The sequence below is a fragment of the Elephas maximus genome, chromosome 4 (assembly GCF_024166365.1).
Source record: "Elephas maximus indicus isolate mEleMax1 chromosome 4, mEleMax1 primary haplotype, whole genome shotgun sequence".
Lineage (NCBI taxonomy): Eukaryota > Metazoa > Chordata > Mammalia > Proboscidea > Elephantidae > Elephas > Elephas maximus.
In genome coordinates this window covers 1,441,545-1,460,785 of record NC_064822.1, presented here as the reverse complement: position 1 = coordinate 1,460,785, position 19,241 = coordinate 1,441,545, and positions in this window count along the sequence as shown.

The following is a 19,241-nucleotide window of genomic DNA, read 5'->3' as shown; positions in this document are numbered from 1 at the left end:
GAGCTCAGAGGCAACGTCAGATTGTGTGTATCTCAGTGAGAGAAAGAACACTGTGACTTCCCCCGTTCCTCTGACGAAAGCGGTTAGAGGGAGAAAAGCGTCCTTTGCTTTCGCTTTCCCGCAATGAGCTCGGCAGATCTGCCCTTCGCGAAGGGCCGTTTTCCCCCGGAGAACTGCCTCGCCGTAGCCCGGTTCTGGAAGTGGAACGAGTATGCAGTGTTAGCGTTCAGCTATTGTGAAGGCTCGCTTTGGCCCAGGGCAAACGAAGCGCCGGGGGAAATCTTAGCAGAGCCCGGCGCCGTTCCACGGTTCAAAGCGTGGAACTGCAGACTCTTTTGCAAAGAAGAGAGCGCCCAGGCAACAGCAGCCCGCACGTTTCTCAGTGAAAGGGAGAACTCCCTGACTTCATCCAGTCCTCTGAGCAAAGCAGGCAGAGGGAGAGAAACTTTCTTTCCTTCCTCTTTCCTGCCACGAATTCCTCATTTGCTCTTGCAAACGCAGGGCTTCTTCGGAAAAACTACGCCGCGGTGCAGGGATCCTTCCAGAGGAGCAACGACATAGTTTGAGCTGGAAGGGCTTGGGAAAGCAGCCGGGGAGAAAAGGCCTCTTGCTATTCTCTTTTCTTTCTGCCTGAATGCGGTCAATTGGCACTTGCCAAAGCAAAGTTTCCCAGCACAAACTACAAAGCAGCAGCTCTCTCCTGGCAGAGGAAATCCCATGCAGTGTTGCCCTGGCGAGATAGTGTTGCTACAGTGAGGCCCAGGGAAAACACACTGCCTAGAGAAATCCTAGCAAAGCCCTGTGTTTCCCCACAGGAATGTATGTCCGTTTCAGTTCTTTGCCAGCAACGGAGCTCAGAGGCAACGTCAGATTGTGTGTATCTCAGTGAGAGAAAGAACACTGTGACTTCCCCCGTTCCTCTGACGAAAGCGGTTAGAGGGAGAAAAGCGTCCTTTGCTTTCGCTTTCCCGCAATGAGCTCGGCAGATCTGCCCTTCGCGAAGGGCCGTTTTCCCCCGGAGAACTGCCTCGCCGTAGCCCGGTTCTGGAAGTGGAACGAGTATGCCGTGTTAGCGTTCAGCTATTGTGAAGGCTCGCTTTGGCCCAGGGCAAACGAAGCGCCGGGGGAAATCTTAGCAGAGCCCGGCGCCTTTCCACGGTTCAAAGCGTGGAACTGCAGACTCTTTTGCAAAGAAGAGAGCGCCCAGGCAACAGCAGCCCGCACGTTTCTCAGTGAAAGGGAGAACTCCCTGACTTCATGCAGTCCTCTGAGCAAAGCAGGCAGAGGGAGAGAAACTTTCTTTCCTTCCTCTTTCCTGCCACGAATTCCTCATTTGCTCTTGCAAACGCAGGGCTTCTTCGGAAAAACTACGCCGCGGTGCAGGGATCCTTCCAGAGGAGCAACGACATAGTTTGAGCTGGAAGGGCTTGGCAGAGCAGCCGGGGAGAAAAGGCCTCTTGCTATTCTCTTTTCTTTCTGCCTGAATGCGGTCAATTGGCACTTGCCAAAGCAAGGTTTCCCAGCACAAAGTACAAAGCAGCAGCTCTCTCCTGGCAGAGGATATGCCATGCAGTGTTGCCCTGGCGAGATAGTGTTGCTACAGTGAGGCCCAGGGAAAACACACTGCCTAGAGAAATCCTAGCAAAGCCCTGGGTGTCCCCACAGGAATGTATGTCAGTTTCAGTTCTTTGCCAGCAACGGAGCTCAGAGGCAACGTCAGATTGTGTGTATCTCAGTGAGAGAAAGAACACTGTGACTTCCCCCGTTCCTCTGACGAAAGCGGTTAGAGGGAGAAAAGCGTCCTTTGCTTTCGCTTTCCCGCAATGAGCTCGGCAGATCTGCCCTTCGCGAAGGGCCGTTTTCCCCCGGAGAACTGCCTCGCCGTAGCCCGGTTCTGGAAGTGGAACGAGTATGCAGTGTTAGCGTTCAGCTATTGTGAAGGCTCGCTTTGGCCCAGGGCAAACGAAGCGCCGGGGGAAATCTTAGCAGAGCCCGGCGCCGTTCCACGGTTCAAAGCGTGGAACTGCAGACTCTTTTGCAAAGAAGAGAGCGCCCAGGCAACAGCAGCCCGCACGTTTCTCAGTGAAAGGGAGAAGTCCCTGACTTCATCCAGTCCTCTGAGCAAAGCAGGCAGAGGGAGAGAAACTTTCTTTCCTTCCTCTTTCCTGCCACGAATTCCTCATTTGCTCTTGCAAACGCAGGGCTTCTTCGGAAAAACTACGCCGCGGTGCAGGGATCCTTCCAGAGGAGCAACGACATAGTTTGAGCTGGAAGGGCTTGGGAAAGCAGCCGGGGAGAAAAGGCCTCTTGCTATTCTCTTTTCTTTCTGCCTGAATGCGGTCAATTGGCACTTGCCAAAGCAAAGTTTCCCAGCACAAACTACAAAGCAGCAGCTCTCTCCTGGCAGAGGAAATCCCATGCAGTGTTGCCCTGGCGAGATAGTGTTGCTACAGTGAGGCCCAGGGAAAACACACTGCCTAGAGAAATCCTAGCAAAGCCCTGTGTTTCCCCACAGGAATGTATGTCCGTTTCAGTTCTTTGCCAGCAACGGAGCTCAGAGGCAACGTCAGATTGTGTGTATCTCAGTGAGAGAAAGAACACTGTGACTTCCCCCGTTCCTCTGACGAAAGCGGTTAGAGGGAGAAAAGCGTCCTTTGCTTTCGCTTTCCCGCAATGAGCTCGGCAGATCTGCCCTTCGCGAAGGGCCGTTTTCCCCCGGAGAACTGCCTCGCCGTAGCCCGGTTCTGGAAGTGGAACGAGTATGCAGTGTTAGCGTTCAGCTATTGTGAAGGCTCGCTTTGGCCCAGGGCAAACGAAGCGCCGGGGGAAATCTTAGCAGAGCCCGGCGCCTTTCCACGGTTCAAAGCGTGGAACTGCAGACTCTTTTGCAAAGAAGAGAGCGCCCAGGCAACAGCAGCCCGCACGTTTCTCAGTGAAAGGGAGAACTCCCTGACTTCATGCAGTCCTCTGAGCAAAGCAGGCAGAGGGAGAGAAACTTTCTTTCCTTCCTCTTTCCTGCCACGAATTCCTCATTTGCTCTTGCAAACGCAGGGCTTCTTCGGAAAAACTACGCCGCGGTGCAGGGATCCTTCCAGAGGAGCAACGACATAGTTTGAGCTGGAAGGGCTTGGCAGAGCAGCCGGGGAGAAAAGGCCTCTTGCTATTCTCTTTTCTTTCTGCCTGAATGCGGTCAATTGGCACTTGCCAAAGCAAGGTTTCCCAGCACAAAGTACAAAGCAGCAGCTCTCTCCTGGCAGAGGATATGCCATGCAGTGTTGCCCCGGCGAGATAGTGTTGCTACAGTGAGGCCCAGGGAAAACACACTGCCTAGAGAAATCCTAGCAAAGCCCTGTGTTTCCCCACAGGAATGTATGTCCGTTTCAGTTCTTTGCCAGCAACGGAGCTCAGAGGCAACGTCAGATTGTGTGTATCTCAGGGAGAGAAAGAACACTGTGACTTTCCCCGTTCCTCTGACGAAAGCGGTTAGAGGGAGAAAAGCGTCCTTTGCTTTCGCTTTCCCGCAATGAGCTCGGCAGATCTGCCCTTCGCGAAGGGCCGTTTTCCCCCGGAGAACTGCCTCGCCGTAGCCCGGTTCTGGAAGTGGAACGAGTATGCAGTGTTAGCGTTCAGCTATTGTGAAGGCTCGCTTTGGCCCAGGGCAAACGAAGCGCCGGGGGAAATCTTAGCAGAGCCCGGCGCCTTTCCACGGTTCAAAGCGTGGAACTGCAGACTCTTTTGCAAAGAAGAGAGCGCCCAGGCAACAGCAGCCCGCACGTTTCTCAGTGAAAGGGAGAACTCCCTGACTTCATCCAGTCCTCTGAGCAAAGCAGGCAGTGGGAGAGAAACTTTCTTTCCTTCCTCTTTCCTGCAACGAATTCCTCATTTGCTCTTGCAAACGCAGGGCTTCTTCGGAAAAACTACGCCGCGGTGCAGGGATCCTTCCAGAGGAGCAACGACATAGTTTGAGCTGGAAGGGCTTGGCAGAGCAGCCGGGGAGAAAAGGCCTCTTGCTATTCTCTTTTCTTTCTGCCTGAATGCGGTCAATTGGCACTTGCCAAAGCAAGGTTTCCCAGCACAAAGTACAAAGCAGCAGCTCTCTCCTGGCAGAGGATATGCCATGCAGTGTTGCCCTGGCGAGATAGTGTTGCTACAGTGAGGCCCAGGGAAAACACACTGCCTAGAGAAATCCTAGCAAAGCCCTGGGTGTCCCCACAGGAATGTATGTCAGTTTCAGTTCTTTGCCAGCAACGGAGCTCAGAGGCAACGTCAGATTGTGTGTATCTCAGTGAGAGAAAGAACACTGTGACTTCCCCCGTTCCTCTGACGAAAGCGGTTAGAGGGAGAAAAGCGTCCTTTGCTTTCGCTTTCCCGCAATGAGCTCGGCAGATCTGCCCTTCGCGAAGGGCCGTTTTCCCCCGGAGAACTGCCTCGCCGTAGCCCGGTTCTGGAAGTGGAACGAGTATGCAGTGTTAGCGTTCAGCTATTGTGAAGGCTCGCTTTGGCCCAGGGCAAACGAAGCGCCGGGGGAAATCTTAGCAGAGCCCGGCGCCGTTCCACGGTTCAAAGCGTGGAACTGCAGACTCTTTTGCAAAGAAGAGAGCGCCCAGGCAACAGCAGCCCGCACGTTTCTCAGTGAAAGGGAGAAGTCCCTGACTTCATCCAGTCCTCTGAGCAAAGCAGGCAGAGGGAGAGAAACTTTCTTTCCTTCCTCTTTCCTGCCACGAATTCCTCATTTGCTCTTGCAAACGCAGGGCTTCTTCGGAAAAACTACGCCGCGGTGCAGGGATCCTTCCAGAGGAGCAACGACATAGTTTGAGCTGGAAGGGCTTGGGAAAGCAGCCGGGGAGAAAAGGCCTCTTGCTATTCTCTTTTCTTTCTGCCTGAATGCGGTCAATTGGCACTTGCCAAAGCAAAGTTTCCCAGCACAAACTACAAAGCAGCAGCTCTCTCCTGGCAGAGGAAATCCCATGCAGTGTTGCCCTGGCGAGATAGTGTTGCTACAGTGAGGCCCAGGGAAAACACACTGCCTAGAGAAATCCTAGCAAAGCCCTGTGTTTCCCCACAGGAATGTATGTCCGTTTCAGTTCTTTGCCAGCAACGGAGCTCAGAGGCAACGTCAGATTGTGTGTATCTCAGTGAGAGAAAGAACACTGTGACTTCCCCCGTTCCTCTGACGAAAGCGGTTAGAGGGAGAAAAGCGTCCTTTGCTTTCGCTTTCCCGCAATGAGCTCGGCAGATCTGCCCTTCGCGAAGGGCCGTTTTCCCCCGGAGAACTGCCTCGCCGTAGCCCGGTTCTGGAAGTGGAACGAGTATGCAGTGTTAGCGTTCAGCTATTGTGAAGGCTCGCTTTGGCCCAGGGCAAACGAAGCGCCGGGGGAAATCTTAGCAGAGCCCGGCGCCTTTCCACGGTTCAAAGCGTGGAACTGCAGACTCTTTTGCAAAGAAGAGAGCGCCCAGGCAACAGCAGCCCGCACGTTTCTCAGTGAAAGGGAGAACTCCCTGACTTCATGCAGTCCTCTGAGCAAAGCAGGCAGAGGGAGAGAAACTTTCTTTCCTTCCTCTTTCCTGCCACGAATTCCTCATTTGCTCTTGCAAACGCAGGGCTTCTTCGGAAAAACTACGCCGCGGTGCAGGGATCCTTCCAGAGGAGCAACGACATAGTTTGAGCTGGAAGGGCTTGGCAGAGCAGCCGGGGAGAAAAGGCCTCTTGCTATTCTCTTTTCTTTCTGCCTGAATGCGGTCAATTGGCACTTGCCAAAGCAAGGTTTCCCAGCACAAAGTACAAAGCAGCAGCTCTCTCCTGGCAGAGGATATGCCATGCAGTGTTGCCCCGGCGAGATAGTGTTGCTACAGTGAGGCCCAGGGAAAACACACTGCCTAGAGAAATCCTAGCAAAGCCCTGTGTTTCCCCACAGGAATGTATGTCCGTTTCAGTTCTTTGCCAGCAACGGAGCTCAGAGGCAACGTCAGATTGTGTGTATCTCAGGGAGAGAAAGAACACTGTGACTTTCCCCGTTCCTCTGACGAAAGCGGTTAGAGGGAGAAAAGCGTCCTTTGCTTTCGCTTTCCCGCAATGAGCTCGGCAGATCTGCCCTTCGCGAAGGGCCGTTTTCCCCCGGAGAACTGCCTCGCCGTAGCCCGGTTCTGGAAGTGGAACGAGTATGCAGTGTTAGCGTTCAGCTATTGTGAAGGCTCGCTTTGGCCCAGGGCAAACGAAGCGCCGGGGGAAATCTTAGCAGAGCCCGGCGCCTTTCCACGGTTCAAAGCGTGGAACTGCAGACTCTTTTGCAAAGAAGAGAGCGCCCAGGCAACAGCAGCCCGCACGTTTCTCAGTGAAAGGGAGAACTCCCTGACTTCATCCAGTCCTCTGAGCAAAGCAGGCAGTGGGAGAGAAACTTTCTTTCCTTCCTCTTTCCTGCAACGAATTCCTCATTTGCTCTTGCAAACGCAGGGCTTCTTCGGAAAAACTACGCCGCGGTGCAGGGATCCTTCCAGAGGAGCAACGACATAGTTTGAGCTGGAAGGGCTTGGCAGAGCAGCCGGGGAGAAAAGGCCTCTTGCTATTCTCTTTTCTTTCTGCCTGAATGCGGTCAATTGGCACTTGCCAAAGCAAGGTTTCCCAGCACAAAGTACAAAGCAGCAGCTCTCTCCTGGCAGAGGATATGCCATGCAGTGTTGCCCTGGCGAGATAGTGTTGCTACAGTGAGGCCCAGGGAAAACACACTGCCTAGAGAAATCCTAGCAAAGCCCTGGGTGTCCCCACAGGAATGTATGTCAGTTTCAGTTCTTTGCCAGCAACGGAGCTCAGAGGCAACGTCAGATTGTGTGTATCTCAGTGAGAGAAAGAACACTGTGACTTCCCCCGTTCCTCTGACGAAAGCGGTTAGAGGGAGAAAAGCGTCCTTTGCTTTCGCTTTCCCGCAATGAGCTCGGCAGATCTGCCCTTCGCGAAGGGCCGTTTTCCCCCGGAGAACTGCCTCGCCGTAGCCCGGTTCTGGAAGTGGAACGAGTATGCAGTGTTAGCGTTCAGCTATTGTGAAGGCTCGCTTTGGCCCAGGGCAAACGAAGCGCCGGGGGAAATCTTAGCAGAGCCCGGCGCCGTTCCACGGTTCAAAGCGTGGAACTGCAGACTCTTTTGCAAAGAAGAGAGCGCCCAGGCAACAGCAGCCCGCACGTTTCTCAGTGAAAGGGAGAAGTCCCTGACTTCATCCAGTCCTCTGAGCAAAGCAGGCAGAGGGAGAGAAACTTTCTTTCCTTCCTCTTTCCTGCCACGAATTCCTCATTTGCTCTTGCAAACGCAGGGCTTCTTCGGAAAAACTACGCCGCGGTGCAGGGATCCTTCCAGAGGAGCAACGACATAGTTTGAGCTGGAAGGGCTTGGGAAAGCAGCCGGGGAGAAAAGGCCTCTTGCTATTCTCTTTTCTTTCTGCCTGAATGCGGTCAATTGGCACTTGCCAAAGCAAAGTTTCCCAGCACAAACTACAAAGCAGCAGCTCTCTCCTGGCAGAGGAAATCCCATGCAGTGTTGCCCTGGCGAGATAGTGTTGCTACAGTGAGGCCCAGGGAAAACACACTGCCTAGAGAAATCCTAGCAAAGCCCTGTGTTTCCCCACAGGAATGTATGTCCGTTTCAGTTCTTTGCCAGCAATGGAGGTCAGAGGCAACGTCAGATTGTGTGTATCTCAGGGAGAGAAAGAACACTGTGACTTTCCCCGTTCCTCTGACGAAAGCGGTTAGAGGGAGAAAAGCGTCCTTTGCTTTCGCTTTCCCGCAATGAGCTCGGCAGATCTGCCCTTCGCGAAGGGCCGTTTTCCCCCGGAGAACTGCCTCGCCGTAGCCCGGTTCTGGAAGTGGAACGAGTATGCAGTGTTAGCGTTCAGCTATTGTGAAGGCTCGCTTTGGCCCAGGGCAAACGAAGCGCCGGGGGAAATCTTAGCAGAGCCCGGCGCCTTTCCACGGTTCAAAGCGTGGAACTGCAGACTCTTTTGCAAAGAAGAGAGCGCCCAGGCAACAGCAGCCCGCACGTTTCTCAGTGAAAGGGAGAACTCCCTGACTTCATCCAGTCCTCTGAGCAAAGCAGGCAGAGGGAGAGAAACTTTCTTTCCTTCCTCTTTCCTGCAACGAATTCCTCATTTGCTCTTGCAAACGCAGGGCTTCTTCGGAAAAACTACGCCGCAGTGCAGGGATCCTTCCAGAGGAGCAACGACATAGTTTGAGCTGGAAGGGCTTGGGAAAGCAGCCGGGAAGGAAAGGCCTCTTGCTATTCTCTTTTCTTTCTGCCTGAATGCGGTCAATTGGCACTTGCCAAAGCAAGGTTTCCCAGCACAAACTACAAAGCAGCAGCTCTCTCCTGGCAGAGGAAGTGCCATGCAGTGTTGCCCTGGCGAGATAGTGTTGCTACAGTGAAGCCCAGGGAAAACACACTGCCTAGAGAAATCCTAGCGAAACCCTGTGTTTCCCCACAGGAATGTATGTCCGTTTCAGTTCTTTGCCAGCAACGGAGCTCAGAGGCAACGTCAGATTGTGTGTATCTCAGGGAGAGAAAGAACACTGTGACTTCCCCCGTTCCTCTGACGAAGGCGGTTAGAGGGAGAAAAGGGTCCTTTGCTTTCGCTTTCCCGCAATGAGCTCGGCAGATCTGCCCTTCGCGAAGGGCCGTTTTCCCCCGGAGAACTGCCTCGCCGTAGCCCGGTTCTGGAAGTGGAACGAGTATGCAGTGTTAGCGTTCAGCTATTGTGAAGGCTCGCTTTGGCCCAGGGCAAACGAAGCGCCGGGGGAATTCTTAGCAGAGCCCGGCGCCTTTCCACGGTTCAAAACGTGGAACTGCAGACTCTTTTGCAAAGAAGAGAGCGCCCAGGCAACAGCAGCCCGCACGTTTCTCAGTGAAAGGGAGAACTCCCTGACTTCATGCAGTCCTCTGAGCAAAGCAGTCAGAGGGAGAGAAACTTTCTTTCCTTCCTCTTTCCTGCCACGAATTCCTCATTTGCTCTTGCAAACGCAGGGCTTCTTCGGAAAAACTACGCCGCGGTGCAGGGATCCTTCCAGAGGAGCAACGACATAGTTTGAGCTGGAAGGGCTTGGCAGAGCAGCCGGGGAGAAAAGGCCTCTTGCTATTCTCTTTTCTTTCTGCCTGAATGCGGTCTATTGGCACTTGCCAAAGCAAGGTTTCCCAGCACAAACTACAAAGCAGCAGCTCTCTCCTGGCAGAGGAAGTGCCATGCAGTGTTGCCCTGGCGAGATAGTGTTGCTACAGTGAGGCCCAGGGAAAACACACTGCCTAGAGAAATCCTAGCAAAGCCCTGGGTGTCCCCACAGGAATGTATGTCAGTTTCAGTTCTTTGCCAGCAACGGAGCTCAGAGGCAACGTCAGATTGTGTGTATCTCAGGGAGAGAAAGAACACTGTGACTTTCCCCGTTCCTCTGACGAAAGCGGTTAGAGGGAGAAAAGCGTCCTTTGCTTTCGCTTTCCCGCAATGAGCTCGGCAGATCTGCCCTTCGCGAAGGGCCGTTTTCCCCCGGAGAACTGCCTCGCCGTAGCCCGGTTCTGGAAGTGGAACGAGTATGCAGTGTTAGCGTTCAGCTATTGTGAAGGCTCGCTTTGGCCCAGGGCAAACGAAGCGCCGGGGGAAATCTTAGCAGAGCCCGGCGCCTTTCCACGGTTCAAAGCGTGGAACTGCAGACTCTTTTGCAAAGAAGAGAGCGCCCAGGCAACAGCAGCCCGCACGTTTCTCAGTGAAAGGGAGAACTCCCTGACTTCATGCAGTCCTCTGAGCAAAGCAGGCAGAGGGAGAGAAACTTTCTTTCCTTCCTCTTTCCTGCCACGAATTCCTCATTTGCTCTTGCAAACGCAGGGCTTCTTCGGAAAAACTACGCCGCGGTGCAGGGATCCTTCCAGAGGAGCAACGACATAGTTTGAGCTGGAAGGGCTTGGCAGAGCAGCCGGGGAGAAAAGGCCTCTTGCTATTCTCTTTTCTTTCTGCCTGAATGCGGTCAATTGGCACTTGCCAAAGCAAGGTTTCCCAGCACAAACTACAAAGCAGCAGCTCTCTCCTGGCAGAGGATATGCCATGCAGTGTTGCCCCGGCGAGATAGTGTTGCTACAGTGAGGCCCAGGGAAAACACACTGCCTAGAGAAATCCTAGCAAAGCCCTGTGTTTCCCCACAGGAATGTATGTCCGTTTCAGTTCTTTGCCAGCAATGGAGGTCAGAGGCAACGTCAGATTGTGTGTATCTCAGGGAGAGAAAGAACACTGTGACTTTCCCCGTTCCTCTGACGAAAGCGGTTAGAGGGAGAAAAGCGTCCTTTGCTTTCGCTTTCCCGCAATGAGCTCGGCAGATCTGCCCTTCGCGAAGGGCCGTTTTCCCCCGGAGAACTGCCTCGCCGTAGCCCGGTTCTGGAAGTGGAACGAGTATGCAGTGTTAGCGTTCAGCTATTGTGAAGGCTCGCTTTGGCCCAGGGCAAACGAAGCGCCGGGGGAAATCTTAGCAGAGCCCGGCGCCTTTCCACGGTTCAAAGCGTGGAACTGCAGACTCTTTTGCAAAGAAGAGAGCGCCCAGGCAACAGCAGCCCGCACGTTTCTCAGTGAAAGGGAGAACTCCCTGACTTCATCCAGTCCTCTGAGCAAAGCAGGCAGAGGGAGAGAAACTTTCTTTCCTTCCTCTTTCCTGCAACGAATTCCTCATTTGCTCTTGCAAACGCAGGGCTTCTTCGGAAAAACTACGCCGCAGTGCAGGGATCCTTCCAGAGGAGCAACGACATAGTTTGAGCTGGAAGGGCTTGGGAAAGCAGCCGGGAAGGAAAGGCCTCTTGCTATTCTCTTTTCTTTCTGCCTGAATGCGGTCAATTGGCACTTGCCAAAGCAAGGTTTCCCAGCACAAACTACAAAGCAGCAGCTCTCTCCTGGCAGAGGAAGTGCCATGCAGTGTTGCCCTGGCGAGATAGTGTTGCTACAGTGAAGCCCAGGGAAAACACACTGCCTAGAGAAATCCTAGCGAAACCCTGTGTTTCCCCACAGGAATGTATGTCCGTTTCAGTTCTTTGCCAGCAACGGAGCTCAGAGGCAACGTCAGATTGTGTGTATCTCAGGGAGAGAAAGAACACTGTGACTTCCCCCGTTCCTCTGACGAAGGCGGTTAGAGGGAGAAAAGGGTCCTTTGCTTTCGCTTTCCCGCAATGAGCTCGGCAGATCTGCCCTTCGCGAAGGGCCGTTTTTCCCCGGAGAACTGCCTCGCCGTAGCCCGGTTCTGGAAGTGGAACGAGTATGCAGTGTTAGCGTTCAGCTATTGTGAAGGCTCGCTTTGGCCCAGGGCAAACGAAGCGCCGGGGGAATTCTTAGCAGAGCCCGGCGCCTTTCCACGGTTCAAAACGTGGAACTGCAGACTCTTTTGCAAAGAAGAGAGCGCCCAGGCAACAGCAGCCCGCACGTTTCTCAGTGAAAGGGAGAACTCCCTGACTTCATGCAGTCCTCTGAGCAAAGCAGTCAGAGGGAGAGAAACTTTCTTTCCTTCCTCTTTCCTGCCACGAATTCCTCATTTGCTCTTGCAAACGCAGGGCTTCTTCGGAAAAACTACGCCGCGGTGCAGGGATCCTTCCAGAGGAGCAACGACATAGTTTGAGCTGGAAGGGCTTGGCAGAGCAGCCGGGGAGAAAAGGCCTCTTGCTATTCTCTTTTCTTTCTGCCTGAATGCGGTCTATTGGCACTTGCCAAAGCAAGGTTTCCCAGCACAAACTACAAAGCAGCAGCTCTCTCCTGGCAGAGGAAGTGCCATGCAGTGTTGCCCTGGCGAGATAGTGTTGCTACAGTGAGGCCCAGGGAAAACACACTGCCTAGAGAAATCCTAGCAAAGCCCTGGGTGTCCCCACAGGAATGTATGTCAGTTTCAGTTCTTTGCCAGCAACGGAGCTCAGAGGCAACGTCAGATTGTGTGTATCTCAGGGAGAGAAAGAACACTGTGACTTTCCCCGTTCCTCTGACGAAAGCGGTTAGAGGGAGAAAAGCGTCCTTTGCTTTCGCTTTCCCGCAATGAGCTCGGCAGATCTGCCCTTCGCGAAGGGCCGTTTTCCCCCGGAGAACTGCCTCGCCGTAGCCCGGTTCTGGAAGTGGAACGAGTATGCAGTGTTAGCGTTCAGCTATTGTGAAGGCTCGCTTTGGCCCAGGGCAAACGAAGCGCCGGGGGAAATCTTAGCAGAGCCCGGCGCCTTTCCACGGTTCAAAGCGTGGAACTGCAGACTCTTTTGCAAAGAAGAGAGCGCCCAGGCAACAGCAGCCCGTACGTTTCTCAGTGAAAGGGAGAAGTCCCTGACTTCATCCAGTCCTGTGAGCAAAGCAGGCAGAGGGAGAGAAACTTTCTTTCCTTCCTCTTTCCTGCCACGAATTCCTCATTTGCTCTTGCAAACGCAGGGCTTCTTCGGAAAAACTACGCCGCGGTGCAGGGATCCTTCCAGAGGAGCAACTTCATAGTTTGAGCTGGAAGGGCTTGGCAGAGCAGCCGGGGAGAAAAGGCCTCTTGCTATTCTCTTTTCTTTCTGCCTGAATGCGGTCAATTGGCACTTGCCAAAGCAAGGTTTCCCAGCACAAACTACAAAGCAGCAGCTCTATCCTGGCAGAGGATATGCCATGCAGTGTTGCCCTGGCGAGATAGTGTTGCTACAGTGAGGCCCAGGGAAAACACACTGCCTAGAGAAATCCTAGCAAAGCCCTGGGTGTCCCCACAGGAATGTATGTCAGTTTCAGTTCTTTGCCAGCAACGGAGCTCAGAGGCAACGTCAGATTGTGTGTATCTCAGTGAGAGAAAGAACACTGTGACTTCCCCCGTTCCTCTGACGAAAGCGGTTAGAGGGAGAAAAGCGTCCTTTGCTTTCGCTTTCCCGCAATGAGCTCGGCAGATCTGCCCTTCGCGAAGGGCCGTTTTCCCCCGGAGAACTGCCTCGCCGTAGCCCGGTTCTGGAAGTGGAACGAGTATGCAGTGTTAGCGTTCAGCTATTGTGAAGGCTCGCTTTGGCCCAGGGCAAACGAAGCGCCGGGGGAAATCTTAGCAGAGCCCGGCGCCGTTCCACGGTTCAAAGCGTGGAACTGCAGACTCTTTTGCAAAGAAGAGAGCGCCCAGGCAACAGCAGCCCGCACGTTTCTCAGTGAAAGGGAGAAGTCCCTGACTTCATCCAGTCCTCTGAGCAAAGCAGGCAGAGGGAGAGAAACTTTCTTTCCTTCCTCTTTCCTGCCACGAATTCCTCATTTGCTCTTGCAAATGCAGGGCTTCTTCGGAAAAACTACGCCGCAGTGCAGGGATCCTTCCAGAGGAGCAACGACATAGTTTGAGCTGGAAGGGCTTGGGAAAGCAGCCGGGGAGAAAAGGCCTCTTGCTATTCTCTTTTCTTTCTGCCTGAATGCGGTCAATTGGCACTTGCCAAAGCAAAGTTTCCCAGCACAAACTACAAAGCAGCAGCTCTCTCCTGGCAGAGGAAATCCCATGCAGTGTTGCCCTGGCGAGATAGTGTTGCTACAGTGAGGCCCAGGGAAAACACACTGCCTAGAGAAATCCTAGCAAAGCCCTGTGTTTCCCCACAGGAATGTATGTCCGTTTCAGTTCTTTGCCAGCAACGGAGCTCAGAGGCAACGTCAGATTGTGTGTATCTCAGTGAGAGAAAGAACACTGTGACTTCCCCCGTTCCTCTGACGAAAGCGGTTAGAGGGAGAAAAGCGTCCTTTGCTTTCGCTTTCCCGCAATGAGCTCGGCAGATCTGCCCTTCGCGAAGGGCCGTTTTCCCCCGGAGAACTGCCTCGCCGTAGCCCGGTTCTGGAAGTGGAACGAGTATGCAGTGTTAGCGTTCAGCTATTGTGAAGGCTCGCTTTGGCCCAGGGCAAACGAAGCGCCGGGGGAAATCTTAGCAGAGCCCGGCGCCTTTCCACGGTTCAAAGCGTGGAACTGCAGACTCTTTTGCAAAGAAGAGAGCGCCCAGGCAACAGCAGCCCGCACGTTTCTCAGTGAAAGGGAGAACTCCCTGACTTCATGCAGTCCTCTGAGCAAAGCAGGCAGAGGGAGAGAAACTTTCTTTCCTTCCTCTTTCCTGCCACGAATTCCTCATTTGCTCTTGCAAACGCAGGGCTTCTTCGGAAAAACTACGCCGCGGTGCAGGGATCCTTCCAGAGGAGCAACGACATAGTTTGAGCTGGAAGGGCTTGGCAGAGCAGCCGGGGAGAAAAGGCCTCTTGCTATTCTCTTTTCTTTCTGCCTGAATGCGGTCAATTGGCACTTGCCAAAGCAAGGTTTCCCAGCACAAAGTACAAAGCAGCAGCTCTCTCCTGGCAGAGGATATGCCATGCAGTGTTGCCCTGGCGAGATAGTGTTGCTACAGTGAGGCCCAGGGAAAACACACTGCCTAGAGAAATCCTAGCAAAGCCCTGGGTGTCCCCACAGGAATGTATGTCAGTTTCAGTTCTTTGCCAGCAACGGAGCTCAGAGGCAACGTCAGATTGTGTGTATCTCAGTGAGAGAAAGAACACTGTGACTTCCCCCGTTCCTCTGACGAAAGCGGTTAGAGGGAGAAAAGCGTCCTTTGCTTTCGCTTTCCCGCAATGAGCTCGGCAGATCTGCCCTTCGCGAAGGGCCGTTTTCCCCCGGAGAACTGCCTCGCCGTAGCCCGGTTCTGGAAGTGGAACGAGTATGCAGTGTTAGCGTTCAGCTATTGTGAAGGCTCGCTTTGGCCCAGGGCAAACGAAGCGCCGGGGGAAATCTTAGCAGAGCCCGGCGCCGTTCCACGGTTCAAAGCGTGGAACTGCAGACTCTTTTGCAAAGAAGAGAGCGCCCAGGCAACAGCAGCCCGCACGTTTCTCAGTGAAAGGGAGAAGTCCCTGACTTCATCCAGTCCTCTGAGCAAAGCAGGCAGAGGGAGAGAAACTTTCTTTCCTTCCTCTTTCCTGCCACGAATTCCTCATTTGCTCTTGCAAACGCAGGGCTTCTTCGGAAAAACTACGCCGCGGTGCAGGGATCCTTCCAGAGGAGCAACGACATAGTTTGAGCTGGAAGGGCTTGGGAAAGCAGCCGGGGAGAAAAGGCCTCTTGCTATTCTCTTTTCTTTCTGCCTGAATGCGGTCAATTGGCACTTGCCAAAGCAAAGTTTCCCAGCACAAACTACAAAGCAGCAGCTCTCTCCTGGCAGAGGAAATCCCATGCAGTGTTGCCCTGGCGAGATAGTGTTGCTACAGTGAGGCCCAGGGAAAACACACTGCCTAGAGAAATCCTAGCAAAGCCCTGTGTTTCCCCACAGGAATGTATGTCCGTTTCAGTTCTTTGCCAGCAACGGAGCTCAGAGGCAACGTCAGATTGTGTGTATCTCAGTGAGAGAAAGAACACTGTGACTTCCCCCGTTCCTCTGACGAAAGCGGTTAGAGGGAGAAAAGCGTCCTTTGCTTTCGCTTTCCCGCAATGAGCTCGGCAGATCTGCCCTTCGCGAAGGGCCGTTTTCCCCCGGAGAACTGCCTCGCCGTAGCCCGGTTCTGGAAGTGGAACGAGTATGCAGTGTTAGCGTTCAGCTATTGTGAAGGCTCGCTTTGGCCCAGGGCAAACGAAGCGCCGGGGGAAATCTTAGCAGAGCCCGGCGCCTTTCCACGGTTCAAAGCGTGGAACTGCAGACTCTTTTGCAAAGAAGAGAGCGCCCAGGCAACAGCAGCCCGCACGTTTCTCAGTGAAAGGGAGAACTCCCTGACTTCATGCAGTCCTCTGAGCAAAGCAGGCAGAGGGAGAGAAACTTTCTTTCCTTCCTCTTTCCTGCCACGAATTCCTCATTTGCTCTTGCAAACGCAGGGCTTCTTCGGAAAAACTACGCCGCGGTGCAGGGATCCTTCCAGAGGAGCAACGACATAGTTTGAGCTGGAAGGGCTTGGCAGAGCAGCCGGGGAGAAAAGGCCTCTTGCTATTCTCTTTTCTTTCTGCCTGAATGCGGTCAATTGGCACTTGCCAAAGCAAGGTTTCCCAGCACAAACTACAAAGCAGCAGCTCTCTCCTGGCAGAGGATATGCCATGCAGTGTTGCCCCGGCGAGATAGTGTTGCTACAGTGAGGCCCAGGGAAAACACACTGCCTAGAGAAATCCTAGCAAAGCCCTGTGTTTCCCCACAGGAATGTATGTCCGTTTCAGTTCTTTGCCAGCAACGGAGCTCAGAGGCAACGTCAGATTGTGTGTATCTCAGGGAGAGAAAGAACACTGTGACTTTCCCCGTTCCTCTGACGAAAGCGGTTAGAGGGAGAAAAGCGTCCTTTGCTTTCGCTTTCCCGCAATGAGCTCGGCAGATCTGCCCTTCGCGAAGGGCCGTTTTCCCCCGGAGAACTGCCTCGCCGTAGCCCGGTTCTGGAAGTGGAACGAGTATGCAGTGTTAGCGTTCAGCTATTGTGAAGGCTCGCTTTGGCCCAGGGCAAACGAAGCGCCGGGGGAAATCTTAGCAGAGCCCGGCGCCTTTCCACGGTTCAAAGCGTGGAACTGCAGACTCTTTTGCAAAGAAGAGAGCGCCCAGGCAACAGCAGCCCGCACGTTTCTCAGTGAAAGGGAGAACTCCCTGACTTCATCCAGTCCTCTGAGCAAAGCAGGCAGTGGGAGAGAAACTTTCTTTCCTTCCTCTTTCCTGCAACGAATTCCTCATTTGCTCTTGCAAACGCAGGGCTTCTTCGGAAAAACTACGCCGCAGTGCAGGGATCCTTCCAGAGGAGCAACGACATAGTTTGAGCTGGAAGGGCTTGGGAAAGCAGCCGGGAAGGAAAGGCCTCTTGCTATTCTCTTTTCTTTCTGCCTGAATGCGGTCAATTGGCACTTGCCAAAGCAAGGTTTCCCAGCACAAACTACAAAGCAGCAGCTCTCTCCTGGCAGAGGAAGTGCCATGCAGTGTTGCCCTGGCGAGATAGTGTTGCTACAGTGAAGCCCAGGGAAAACACACTGCCTAGAGAAATCCTAGCGAAACCCTGTGTTTCCCCACAGGAATGTATGTCCGTTTCAGTTCTTTGCCAGCAACGGAGCTCAGAGGCAACGTCAGATTGTGTGTATCTCAGGGAGAGAAAGAACACTGTGACTTCCCCCGTTCCTCTGACGAAAGCGGTTAGAGGGAGAAAAGCGTCCTTTGCTTTCGCTTTCCCGCAATGAGCTCGGCAGATCTGCCCTTCGCGAAGGGCCGTTTTCCCCCGGAGAACTGCCTCGCCGTAGCCCGGTTCTGGAAGTGGAACGAGTATGCAGTGTTAGCGTTCAGCTATTGTGAAGGCTCGCTTTGGCCCAGGGCAAACGAAGCGCCGGGGGAAATCTTAGCAGAGCCCGGCGCCTTTCCACGGTTCAAAGCGTGGAACTGCAGACTCTTTTGCAAAGAAGAGAGCGCCCAGGCAACAGCAGCCCGCACGTTTCTCAGTGAAAGGGAGAACTCCCTGACTTCATGCAGTCCTCTGAGCAAAGCAGGCAGAGGGAGAGAAACTTTCTTTCCTTCCTCTTTCCTGCCACGAATTCCTCATTTGCTCTTGCAAACGCAGGGCTTCTTCGGAAAAACTACGCCGCGGTGCAGGGATCCTTCCAGAGGAGCAACGACATAGTTTGAGCTGGAAGGGCTTGGCAGAGCAGCCGGGGAGAAAAGGCCTCTTGCTATTCTCTTTTCTTTCTGCCTGAATGCGGTCAATTGGCACTTGCCAAAGCAAGGTTTCCCAGCACAAAGTACAAAGCAGCAGCTCTCTCCTGGCAGAGGATATGCCATGCAGTGTTGCCCCGGCGAGATAGTGTTGCTACAGTGAGGCCCAGGGAAAACACACTGCCTAGAGAAATCCTAGCAAAGCCCTGTGTTTCCCCACAGGAATGTATGTCCGTTTCAGTTCTTTGCCAGCAACGGAGCTCAGAGGCAACGTCAGATTGTGTGTATCTCAGGGAGAGAAAGAACACTGTGACTTTCCCCGTTCCTCTGACGAAAGCGGTTAGAGGGAGAAAAGCGTCCTTTGCTTTCGCTTTCCCGCAATGAGCTCGGCAGATCTGCCCTTCGCGAAGGGCCGTTTTCCCCCGGAGAACTGCCTCGCCGTAGCCCGGTTCTGGAAGTGGAACGAGTATGCAGTGTTAGCGTTCAGCTATTGTGAAGGCTCGCTTTGGCCCAGGGCAAACGAAGCGCCGGGGGAAATCTTAGCAGAGCCCGGCGCCTTTCCACGGTTCAAAGCGTGGAACTGCAGACTCTTTTGCAAAGAAGAGAGCGCCCAGGCAACAGCAGCCCGCACGTTTCTCAGTGAAAGGGAGAACTCCCTGACTTCATCCAGTCCTCTGAGCAAAGCAGGCAGTGGGAGAGAAACTTTCTTTCCTTCCTCTTTCCTGCAACGAATTCCTCATTTGCTCTTGCAAACGCAGGGCTTCTTCGGAAAAACTACGCCGCAGTGCAGGGATCCTTCCAGAGGAGCAACGACATAGTTTGAGCTGGAAGGGCTTGGGAAAGCAGCCGGGAAGGAAAGGCCTCTTGCTATTCTCTTTTCTTTCTGCCTGAATGCGGTCAATTGGCACTTGCCAAAGCAAGGTTTCCCAGCACAAACTACAAAGCAGCAGCTCTCTCCTGGCAGAGGAAGTGCCATGCAGTGTTGCCCTGGCGAGATAGTGTTGCTACAGTGAAGCCCAGGGAAAACACACTGCCTAGAGAAATCCTAGCGAAACCCTGTGTTTCCCCACAGGAATGTATGTCCGTTTCAGTTCTTTGCCAGCAACGGAGCTCAGAGGCAACGTCAGATTGTGTGTATCTCAGGGAGAGAAAGAACACTGTGACTTCCCCCGTTCCTCTGACGAAAGCGGTTAGAGGGAGAAAAGCGTCCTTTGCTTTCGCTTTCCCGCAATGAGCTCGGCAGATCTGCCCTTCGCGAAGGGCCGTTTTCCCCCGGAGAACTGCCTCGCCGTAGCCCGGTTCTGGAAGTGGAACGAGTATGCAGTGTTAGCGTTCAGCTATTGTGAAGGCTCGCTTTGGCCCAGGGCAAACGAAGCGCCGGGGGAAATCTTAGCAGAGCCCGGCGCCTTTCCACGGTTCAAAGCGTGGAACTGCAGACTCTTTTGCAAAGAAGAGAGCGCCCAGGCAACAGCAGCCCGCACGTTTCTCAGTGAAAGGGAGAACTCCCTGACTTCATGCAGTCCTCTGAGCAAAGCAGGCAGAGGGAGAGAAACTTTCTTTCCTTCCTCTTTCCTGCCACGAATTCCTCATTTGCTCTTGCAAACGCAGGGCTTCTTCGGAAAAACTACGCCGCGGTGCAGGGATCCTT